Source organism: Platichthys flesus, chromosome 3 (assembly GCF_949316205.1).
Source record: "Platichthys flesus chromosome 3, fPlaFle2.1, whole genome shotgun sequence".
NCBI lineage: Eukaryota > Metazoa > Chordata > Actinopteri > Pleuronectiformes > Pleuronectidae > Platichthys > Platichthys flesus.
Window position 1 is genome coordinate 24,977,972 of NC_084947.1, and position 9,353 is coordinate 24,987,324.

The 9,353-nt window shown below is 37.7% G+C and overlaps 24 non-coding genes across 24 annotated transcripts; 12 read left to right on the top strand and 12 right to left on the bottom strand.

The window, feature by feature from the left end:
- Window positions 1-172: 172 nt before the first annotated feature.
- Window positions 173-246, top strand: trnai-aau (transfer RNA isoleucine (anticodon AAU)). The gene has a single exon. It is a non-coding gene; the product is annotated as a tRNA-Ile (tRNA).
- A 356-nt stretch (window positions 247-602) lies between these two features.
- On the bottom strand, window positions 603-675 carry trnar-ucg (transfer RNA arginine (anticodon UCG)). The gene has a single exon. It is a non-coding gene; the product is annotated as a tRNA-Arg (tRNA).
- Window positions 676-936: 261 nt separating this feature from the next.
- Window positions 937-1,010, top strand: trnai-aau (transfer RNA isoleucine (anticodon AAU)). Its single transcript has one exon. It is a non-coding gene; the product is annotated as a tRNA-Ile (tRNA).
- A 339-nt stretch (window positions 1,011-1,349) lies between these two features.
- trnar-ucg (transfer RNA arginine (anticodon UCG)) lies at window positions 1,350-1,422 on the bottom strand. Its single transcript has one exon. It is a non-coding gene; the product is annotated as a tRNA-Arg (tRNA).
- Window positions 1,423-1,683: 261 nt separating this feature from the next.
- Window positions 1,684-1,757, top strand: trnai-aau (transfer RNA isoleucine (anticodon AAU)). The gene has a single exon. It is a non-coding gene; the product is annotated as a tRNA-Ile (tRNA).
- Window positions 1,758-2,096: 339 nt separating this feature from the next.
- trnar-ucg (transfer RNA arginine (anticodon UCG)) lies at window positions 2,097-2,169 on the bottom strand. The gene has a single exon. It is a non-coding gene; the product is annotated as a tRNA-Arg (tRNA).
- A 261-nt stretch (window positions 2,170-2,430) lies between these two features.
- trnai-aau (transfer RNA isoleucine (anticodon AAU)) lies at window positions 2,431-2,504 on the top strand. Its single transcript has one exon. It is a non-coding gene; the product is annotated as a tRNA-Ile (tRNA).
- Window positions 2,505-2,860: 356 nt separating this feature from the next.
- trnar-ucg (transfer RNA arginine (anticodon UCG)) lies at window positions 2,861-2,933 on the bottom strand. The gene has a single exon. It is a non-coding gene; the product is annotated as a tRNA-Arg (tRNA).
- A 261-nt stretch (window positions 2,934-3,194) lies between these two features.
- On the top strand, window positions 3,195-3,268 carry trnai-aau (transfer RNA isoleucine (anticodon AAU)). Its single transcript has one exon. It is a non-coding gene; the product is annotated as a tRNA-Ile (tRNA).
- Window positions 3,269-3,607: 339 nt separating this feature from the next.
- On the bottom strand, window positions 3,608-3,680 carry trnar-ucg (transfer RNA arginine (anticodon UCG)). Its single transcript has one exon. It is a non-coding gene; the product is annotated as a tRNA-Arg (tRNA).
- Window positions 3,681-3,941: 261 nt separating this feature from the next.
- Window positions 3,942-4,015, top strand: trnai-aau (transfer RNA isoleucine (anticodon AAU)). The gene has a single exon. It is a non-coding gene; the product is annotated as a tRNA-Ile (tRNA).
- A 339-nt stretch (window positions 4,016-4,354) lies between these two features.
- Window positions 4,355-4,427, bottom strand: trnar-ucg (transfer RNA arginine (anticodon UCG)). Its single transcript has one exon. It is a non-coding gene; the product is annotated as a tRNA-Arg (tRNA).
- A 261-nt stretch (window positions 4,428-4,688) lies between these two features.
- On the top strand, window positions 4,689-4,762 carry trnai-aau (transfer RNA isoleucine (anticodon AAU)). The gene has a single exon. It is a non-coding gene; the product is annotated as a tRNA-Ile (tRNA).
- A 356-nt stretch (window positions 4,763-5,118) lies between these two features.
- Window positions 5,119-5,191, bottom strand: trnar-ucg (transfer RNA arginine (anticodon UCG)). Its single transcript has one exon. It is a non-coding gene; the product is annotated as a tRNA-Arg (tRNA).
- Window positions 5,192-5,452: 261 nt separating this feature from the next.
- Window positions 5,453-5,526, top strand: trnai-aau (transfer RNA isoleucine (anticodon AAU)). Its single transcript has one exon. It is a non-coding gene; the product is annotated as a tRNA-Ile (tRNA).
- Window positions 5,527-5,865: 339 nt separating this feature from the next.
- trnar-ucg (transfer RNA arginine (anticodon UCG)) lies at window positions 5,866-5,938 on the bottom strand. Its single transcript has one exon. It is a non-coding gene; the product is annotated as a tRNA-Arg (tRNA).
- Window positions 5,939-6,199: 261 nt separating this feature from the next.
- trnai-aau (transfer RNA isoleucine (anticodon AAU)) lies at window positions 6,200-6,272 on the top strand. Its single transcript has one exon. It is a non-coding gene; the product is annotated as a tRNA-Ile (tRNA).
- A 356-nt stretch (window positions 6,273-6,628) lies between these two features.
- Window positions 6,629-6,701, bottom strand: trnar-ucg (transfer RNA arginine (anticodon UCG)). The gene has a single exon. It is a non-coding gene; the product is annotated as a tRNA-Arg (tRNA).
- A 676-nt stretch (window positions 6,702-7,377) lies between these two features.
- trnar-ucg (transfer RNA arginine (anticodon UCG)) lies at window positions 7,378-7,450 on the bottom strand. Its single transcript has one exon. It is a non-coding gene; the product is annotated as a tRNA-Arg (tRNA).
- A 261-nt stretch (window positions 7,451-7,711) lies between these two features.
- On the top strand, window positions 7,712-7,785 carry trnai-aau (transfer RNA isoleucine (anticodon AAU)). The gene has a single exon. It is a non-coding gene; the product is annotated as a tRNA-Ile (tRNA).
- A 356-nt stretch (window positions 7,786-8,141) lies between these two features.
- On the bottom strand, window positions 8,142-8,214 carry trnar-ucg (transfer RNA arginine (anticodon UCG)). The gene has a single exon. It is a non-coding gene; the product is annotated as a tRNA-Arg (tRNA).
- Window positions 8,215-8,475: 261 nt separating this feature from the next.
- On the top strand, window positions 8,476-8,549 carry trnai-aau (transfer RNA isoleucine (anticodon AAU)). Its single transcript has one exon. It is a non-coding gene; the product is annotated as a tRNA-Ile (tRNA).
- A 356-nt stretch (window positions 8,550-8,905) lies between these two features.
- Window positions 8,906-8,978, bottom strand: trnar-ucg (transfer RNA arginine (anticodon UCG)). Its single transcript has one exon. It is a non-coding gene; the product is annotated as a tRNA-Arg (tRNA).
- Window positions 8,979-9,239: 261 nt separating this feature from the next.
- trnai-aau (transfer RNA isoleucine (anticodon AAU)) lies at window positions 9,240-9,313 on the top strand. The gene has a single exon. It is a non-coding gene; the product is annotated as a tRNA-Ile (tRNA).
- Window positions 9,314-9,353: the final 40 nt, after the last annotated feature.

Here is a 9,353-nt window from a genome sequence, read left to right on the forward strand (position 1 = left end):
CCATGAAATATCTAACTTTATTGAAGTTCTTTTTTTAACTATGTGTATGTGTACCAAATATCTCTAAAACGCATAGTGACTCATTCACCAAATCATACTGCACTTCAACTGTTGTTCACCCTGTGCAAATGAACATTGGAGAATAAATGGAGTTGATCCTCACTATAAACATGGCCGGTTAGCTCAGATGGTCAGAGCGTGGTGCTAATAACGCCAAGGTCATGGGTTCAAGCCCCATACTGGCCATGTTTTTGTAACAGATGCAAATCCATTTCACAAAAGCTTCTCTGAATAAGGGAACTCAGGAAGATTGCTCACTTGGTGAAATAACCAGCATGGACTGAATTCTAACTGCACCGGTTTGTTCACTGACTATTATTGCCTGTATCGTCTCCGAGTAGTGAACAATAATATGCTGGTTTAAAGCACAATGTGTCTTGAATCCAAGAGATATGGAATAGAAAAACAATTTCATACACTAAGACTTGCTTTGGTGTTAGTCAATTGTTGGTTGTTTTGTCATTGTGCATACACCACATATAGCATTTCCGTTTTTACTTAAGGCACTACACTGTAGATATTTTTATAAATTGAGGGACTTTAAACCACGAAGGGACTCGAACCCTCAATCTTCTGATTCGAAGTCAGACGCCTTGTCCATTAGGCCACGTGGTCGTAGTTTTCCTCGACTAAGGTTTATTTTATCGATATCCAATCATTTAGAAAAGCTTCTCTTAATTAAAATACATGGCCGAAAGATTGTTCCATGAAATATCTAACTTTATTGAAGTTCTTTTTTTAACTATGTGTATGTGTACCAAATATCTCTAAAACGCATAGTGACTCATTCACCAAATCATACTGCACTTCAACTGTTGTTCACCCTGTGCAAATGAACACTGGAAAATAAATGGAGTTGATCCTCACTATAAACATGGCCGGTTAGCTCAGATGGTCAGAGCGTGGTGCTAATAACGCCAAGGTCATGGGTTCAAGCCCCATACTGGCCAGTTGTTAGTAACAGATGCAAATCCATTTCACAAAAGCTTCTCTGAATAAGGAAACTCAGGAAGATTGCTCACTTGGTGAAATAACCAGCATGGACCGAATTCTAACTGCGCCTGTTTGTTCACTGACTATTATTGCCTGTATCCTCTCCAAGTAATGAACAATAATATGCTGGTTTAAAGCATAATGTGTCTTGAATCCAAGAGATATGGAATAGAAAAGCAACTTTATACAGTAATACTTGTTTCTGTGGTTATGTCAATGTGTGTTCACCACATGTAGCATTTCCGTTTTTACTTAAGTCACTACACTGTAGATATTTTTGTAAATTGAGGGACTTTAAACCACGAAGGGACTCGAACCCTCAATCTTCTGATTCGAAGTCAGACGCCTTGTCCATTAGGCCACGTGGTCTCAGCTTTCCTCATTGAAAGTTTATTTTATCGATATCCAATCATTTATAAAAGCTTCTCTCAATTAAAATACATGGCCGAAAGATTGTTCCATGAAATATCTAACTTTATTGAAGTTCTTTTTTTAACTATGTGTATGTGTACCAAATATCTCTAAAACGCATAGTGACTCATTCACCAAATCATACTGCACTTCAACTGTTGTTCACCCTGTGCAAATGAACACTGGAAAATAAATGGAGTTGATCCTCACTATAAACATGGCCGGTTAGCTCAGATGGTCAGAGCGTGGTGCTAATAACGCCAAGGTCATGGGTTCAAACCCCATACTGGCCAGTTGTTAGTAACAGATGCAAATCAATTTCACAAAAGCTAATCTGAATTATGGATGTCAAGAAGATTGCTCACTTGGCGAAATAACCAGCATGGACCGAATTGTAACTGCACCTGTTTGTTCACTGACTATTATTGCCTGTATCCTCTCCAAATAGTGAACAATAATATGCTGTTTTAAAAAAGAAAGTGTCTTGAATCCAAGAGATATGGAATAGAAAAGCAACTTTATACAGTAATACTTGTTTCTGTGGTTATGTCAATGTGTGTTCACCACATGTAGCATTTCCGTTTTTACTTAAGTCACTACACTGTAGATATTTTTGTAAATTGAGGGACTTTAAACCACGAAGGGACTCGAACCCTCAATCTTCTGATTCGAAGTCAGACGCCTTGTCCATTAGGCCACGTGGTCTCAGCTTTCCTCATTGAAAGTTTATTTTATCGATATCCAATCATTTATAAAAGCTTCTCTCAATTAAAATACATGGCTGAAAGATTGTTCCATGAAATATCTAACTTTATTGAAGTTCTTTTTTTAACTATGTGTATGTGTACCAAATATCTCTAAAACGCATAGTGACTCATTCACCAAATCATACTGCACTTCAACTGTTGTTCACCCTGTGCAAATGAACACTGGAAAATAAATGGAGTTGATCCTCACTATAAACATGGCCGGTTAGCTCAGATGGTCAGAGCGTGGTGCTAATAACGCCAAGGTCATGGGTTCAAGCCCCATACTGGCCAGTTGTTAGTAACAGATGCAAATCAATTTCACAAAAGCTAATCTGAATTATGGATTTCAAGAAGATTGCTCACTTGGCGAAATAACCAGCATGGACCGAATTGTAACTGCACCTGTTTGTTCACTGACTATTATTGCCTGTATCCTCTCCAAATAGTGAACAATAATATGCTGTTTTAAAAAAGAAAGTGTCTTGAATCCAAGAGATATGGAATAGAAAAACCACTTCATACTCTAAGCCTTGTTTTGGTGTTAGTCAATTGTTGGTTGTTTTGTCATTGTGCGTACACCACATATAGCATTTCCGTTTTTACTAAAGTCACTACACTGTAGATATTTTTGTAAATTGAGGGACTTTAAACCACGAAGGGACTCGAACCCTCAATCTTCTGATTCGAAGTCAGACGCCTTGTCCATTAGGCCACGTGGTCGTAGTTTTCCTCATCTAAGGTTTATTTTATCGATATCCAATCATTTAGAAAAGCTTCTCTGAATTAAAATACATGGCCGAAAGATTGTTCCATGAAATATCTAACTTTATTGAAGTTCTTTTTTTAACTATGTGTATGTGTACCAAATATCTCTAAAACGCATAGTGACTCATTCACCAAATCATACTGCACTTCAACTGTTATTCACCCTGTGCAAATGAACACTGGAAAATAAATGGAGTTGATCCTCACTATAAACATGGCCGGTTAGCTCAGATGGTCAGAGTGTGGTGCTAATAACGCCAAGGTCATGGGTTCAAGCCCCATACTGGCCATGTTTTTGTAACAGATGCAAATCCATTTCACAAACGCTTCTCTGAATAAGGGAACTCAGGAAGATTGCTCACTTGGTGAAATAACCAGCATGGACTGAATTCTAACTGCACCTGTTTGTTCACTGACTATTATTGCCTGTATCCTCTCCAAGTAATGAACAATAATATGCTGGTTTAAAGCACAATGTGTCTTGAATCCAAGAGATATGGAATAGAAAAGCAACTTTATACAGTAATACTTGTTTCTGTGGTTATGTCAATGTGTTTTCACCACATGTAGCATTTCCGTTTTTACTTAAGTCACTACACTGTAGATATTTTTGTAAATTGAGGGACTTTAAACCACGAAGGGACTCGAACCCTCAATCTTCTGATTCGAAGTCAGACGCCTTGTCCATTAGGCCACGTGGTCTCAGCTTTCCTCATTGAAAGTTTATTTTATCGATATCCAATCATTTATAAAAGCTTCTCTCAATTAAAATACATGGCCGAAAGATTGTTCCATGAAATATCTAACTTTATTGAAGTTCTTTTTTTAACTATGTGTATGTGTACCAAATATCTCTAAAACGCATAGTGACTCATTCACCAAATCATACTGCACTTCAACTGTTGTTCACCCTGTGCAAATGAACACTGGAAAATAAATGGAGTTGATCCTCACTATAAACATGGCCGGTTAGCTCAGATGGTCAGAGCGTGGTGCTAATAACGCCAAGGTCATGGGTTCAAGCCCCATACTGGCCAGTTGTTAGTAACAGATGCAAATCAATTTCACAAAAGCTAATCTGAATTATGGATGTCAAGAAGATTGCTCACTTGGCGAAATAACCAGCATGGACCGAATTGTAACTGCACCTGTTTGTTCACTGACTATTATTGCCTGTATCCTCTCCAAATAGTGAACAATAATATGCTGTTTTAAAAAAGAAAGTGTCTTGAATCCAAGAGATATGGAATAGAAAAGCAAATTTATACAGTAATTCTTGTTTCTGTGGTTATGTCAATGTGTGTTCACCACATGTAGCATTTCCGTTTTTACTTAAGTCACTACACTGTAGATATTTTTGTAAATTGAGGGACTTTAAACCACGAAGGGACTCGAACCCTCAATCTTCTGATTCGAAGTCAGACGCCTTGTCCATTAGGCCACGTGGTCTCAGCTTTCCTCATTGAAAGTTTATTTTATCGATATCCAATCATTTATAAAAGCTTCTCTCAATTAAAATACATGGCTGAAAGATTGTTCCATGAAATATCTAACTTTATTGAAGTTCTTTTTTTAACTATGTGTATGTGTACCAAATATCTCTAAAACGCATAGTGACTCATTCACCAAATCATACTGCACTTCAACTGTTGTTCACCCTGTGCAAATGAACACTGGAAAATAAATGGAGTTGATCCTCACTATAAACATGGCCGGTTAGCTCAGATGGTCAGAGCGTGGTGCTAATAACGCCAAGGTCATGGGTTCAAGCCCCATACTGGCCAGTTGTTAGTAACAGATGCAAATCAATTTCACAAAAGCTAATCTGAATTATGGATTTCAAGAAGATTGCTCACTTGGCGAAATAACCAGCATGGACCGAATTGTAACTGCACCAGTTTGTTCACTGACTATTATTGCCTGTATCCTCTCCAAATAGTGAACAATAATATGCTGTTTTAAAAAAGAAAGTGTCTTGAATCCAAGAGATATGGAATAGAAAAACCACTTCATACTCTAAGCCTTGTTTTGGTGTTAGTCAATTGTTGGTTGTTTTGTCATTGTGCGTACACCACATATAGCATTTCCGTTTTTACTAAAGTCACTACACTGTAGATATTTTTGTAAATTGAGGGACTTTAAACCACGAAGGGACTCGAACCCTCAATCTTCTGATTCGAAGTCAGACGCCTTGTCCATTAGGCCACGTGGTCGTAGATTTCCTCATCTAAGGTTTATTTTATCGATATCCAATCATTTAGAAAAGCTTCTCTGAATTAAAATACATGGCCGAAAGATTGTTCCATGAAATATCTAACTTTATTGAAGTTCTTTTTTTAACTATGTGTATGTGTACCAAATATCTCTAAAACGCATAGTGACTCATTCACCAAATCATACTGCACTTCAACTGTTGTTCACCCTGTGCAAATGAACACTGGAAAATAAATGGAGTTGATCCTCACTATAAACATGGCCGGTTAGCTCAGATGGTCAGAGTGTGGTGCTAATAACGCCAAGGTCATGGGTTCAAGCCCCATACTGGCCATGTTTTTGTAACAGATGCAAATCCATTTCACAAACGCTTCTCTGAATAAGGGAACTCAGGAAGATTGCTCACTTGGTGAAATAACCAGCATGGACTGAATTCTAACTGCACCTGTTTGTTCACTGACTATTATTGCCTGTATCCTCTCCAAGTAATGAACAATAATATGCTGGTTTAAAGCACAATGTGTCTTGAATCCAAGAGATATGGAATAGAAAAGCAACTTTATACAGTAATACTTGTTTCTGTGGTTATGTCAATGTGTTTTCACCACATGTAGCATTTCCGTTTTTACTTAAGTCACTACACTGTAGATATTTTTGTAAATTGAGGGACTTTAAACCACGAAGGGACTCGAACCCTCAATCTTCTGATTCGAAGTCAGACGCCTTGTCCATTAGGCCACGTGGTCTCAGCTTTCCTCATTGAAAGTTTATTTTATCGATATCCAATCATTTATAAAAGCTTCTCTCAATTAAAATACATGGCCGAAAGATTGTTCCATGAAATATCTAACTTTATTGAAGTTCTTTTTTTAACTATGTGTATGTGTACCAAATATCTCTAAAACGCATAGTGACTCATTCACCAAATCATACTGCACTTCAACTGTTGTTCACCCTGTGCAAATGAACACTGGAAAATAAATGGAGTTGATCCTCACTATAAACATGGCCGGTTAGCTCAGATGGTCAGAGTGGGTGCTAATAACGCCAAGGTCATGGGTTCAAGCCCCATACTGGCCATGTTTTTGTAACAGATGCAAATCCATTTCACAAAAGCTTCTCTGAATAAGGGAACTCAGGAAGATTGCTCACTTGGTGAAATAACCAGCATGGACTGAATTCTAACTGCACCGGTTTGTTCACTGACTATTATTGCCTGTATCGTCTCCAAGTAGTGAACAATAATATGCTGGTTTAAAGCACAATGTGTCTTGAATCCAAGAGATATGGAATAGAAAAACAATTTCATACACTAAGACTTGCTTTGGTGTTAGTCAATTGTTGGTTGTTTTGTCATTGTGCATACACCACATATAGCATTTCCGTTTTTACTTAAGGCACTACACTGTAGATATTTTTATAAATTGAGGGACTTTAAACCACGAAGGGACTCGAACCCTCAATCTTCTGTTTCGAAGTCAGACGCCTTGTCCATTAGGCCACGTGGTCGTAGTTTTCCTCGACTAAGGTTTATTTTATCGATATCCAATCATTTAGAAAAGCTTCTCTGAATTAAAATACATGGCCGAAAGATTGTTCCATGAAATATCTAACTTTATTGAAGTTCTTTTTTTAACTATGTGTATGTGTACCAAATATCTCTAAAACGCATAGTGACTCATTCACCAAATCATACTGCACTTCAACTGTTGTTCACCCTGTGCAAATGAACATTGGAAAATAAATGGAGTTGATCCTCACTATAAACATGGCCGGTTAGCTCAGATGGTCAGAGCGTGGTGCTAATAACGCCAAGGTCATACTGGCCATGTTTTTGTAACAGATGCAAATCCATTTCACAAAAGCTTCTCTGAATAAGGGAACTCAGGAAGATTGCTCACTTGGTGAAATAACCATCATGGACCGAATTCTAACTGCACCTGTTTGTTCACTGACTATTATTGCCTGTATCCTCTCCAAGTAGTGAACAATAATATGCTGTTTTAAAGAACAGAGTGTCTTGAATCCAAGAGATATGAAATAGAAAAACCACTTCATACTCTATGACTTGTTTTGGTGTTAGTCAATTGTTGGTTGTTTTGTCATTGTGCGTACACCACATATAGCATTTCCGTTTTTACTTAAGGCACTACACTGTAGATATTTTTTTAAATTGAGGGACTTTCAACAACGAAGGGACTCGAACCCTCAATCTTCTGATTCGAAGTCAGACGCCTTGTCCATTAGGCCACGTGGTCTCAGCTTTCCTCATCTAAGGTTTATTTTATCGATATCCAATCATTTATAAAAGCTTCTCTGAATTAAAATACATGGCCGAAAGATTGTTCCATGAAATATCTAACTTTATTGAAGTTCTTTTTTTAACTATGTGTATGTGTACCAAATATCTCTAAAACGCATAGTGACTCATTCACCAAATCATACTGCACTTCAACTGTTGTTCACCCTGTGCAAATGAACACTGGAAAATAAATGGAGTTGATCCTCACTATAAACATGGCCGGTTAGCTCAGATGGTCAGAGCGTGGTGCTAATAACTCCAAGGTCATGGGTTCAAGCCCCATACTGGCCAGTTGTTAGTAACAGATGCAAATCAATTTCACAAAAGCTAATCTGAATTATGGATGTCAAGAAGATTGCTCACTTGGCGAAATAACCAGCATGGACCGAATTGTAACTGCACCTGTTTGTTCACTGACTATTATTGCCTGTATCCTCTCCAAATAGTGAACAATAATATGCTGTTTTAAAGAATAAAGTGTCTTGAATCCAAGAGATATGGAATAGAAAAACCACTTCATACTCTAAGCCTTGTTTTGGTGTTAGTCAATTGTTGGTTGTTTTGTCATTGTGCGTACACCACATATAGCATTTCCGTTTTTACTTAAGTCACTACACTGCAGATATTTTTGTAAATTGAGGGACTTTAAACCACGAAGGGACTCGAACCCTCAATCTTCTGATTCGAAGTCAGACGCCTTGTCCATTAGGCCACGTGGTCGTAGTTTTCCTCATCTAAGGTTTATTTTATCGATATCCAATCATTTAGAAAAGCTTCTCTGAATTAAAATACATGGCCGAAAGATTGTTCCATGAAATATCTAACTTTATTGAAGTTCTTTTTTTAACTATGTGTATGTGTACCAAATATCTCTAAAACGCATAGTGACTCATTCACCAAATCATACTGCACTTCAACTGTTGTTCACCCTGTGCAAATGAACACTGGAAAATAAATGGAGTTGATCCTCACTATAAACATGGCCGGTTAGTTCAGATGGTCAGAGCGTGGTGCTAATAACGCCAAGGTCATGGGTTCAAGCCCCATACTGGCCATGTTTTTGTAACAGATGCAAATCCATTTCACAAAAGCTTCTCTGAATAAGGGAACTCAGGAAGATTGCTCACTTGGTGAAATAACCAGCATGGACTGAATTCTAACTGCACCGGTTTGTTCACTGACTATTATTGCCTGTATCGTCTCCAAGTAGTGAACAATAATATGCTGGTTTAAAGCACAATGTGTCTTGAATCCAAGAGATATGGAATAGAAAAATAATTTCATACACTAAGACTTGATTTGGTGTTAGTCAATTGTTGGTTGTTTTGTCATTGTGCATACACCACATATAGCATTTCCTTTTTTACTTAAGGCACTACACTGTAGATATTTTTATAAATTGAGGGACTTTAAACCACGAAGGGACTCGAACCCTCAATCTTCTGATTCGAAGTCAGACGCCTTGTCCATTAGGCCACGTGGTCTCAGCTTTCCTCATCTAAGGTTTATTTTATCGATATCCAATCATTTTTAAAAGCTTCTCTCAATTAAAATACATTGCCGAAAGATTGTTCCATGAAATATCTAACTTTATTGAAGTTATTTTTTTAACTATGTGTATGTGTACCAAATATCTCTAAAACGCATAGTGACTCATTCACCAAATCATACTGCACTTCAACTGTTGTTCACCCTGTGCAAATGAACACTGGAAAATAAATGGAGTTGATCCTCACTATAAACATGGCCGGTTAGCTCAGATGGTCAGAGCGTGGTGCTAATAACGCCAAGGTCATGGGTTCAAGCCCCATACTGGCCAGTTGTTAGTAACAGATGCAAATCCATTTCACAAAAGCTTC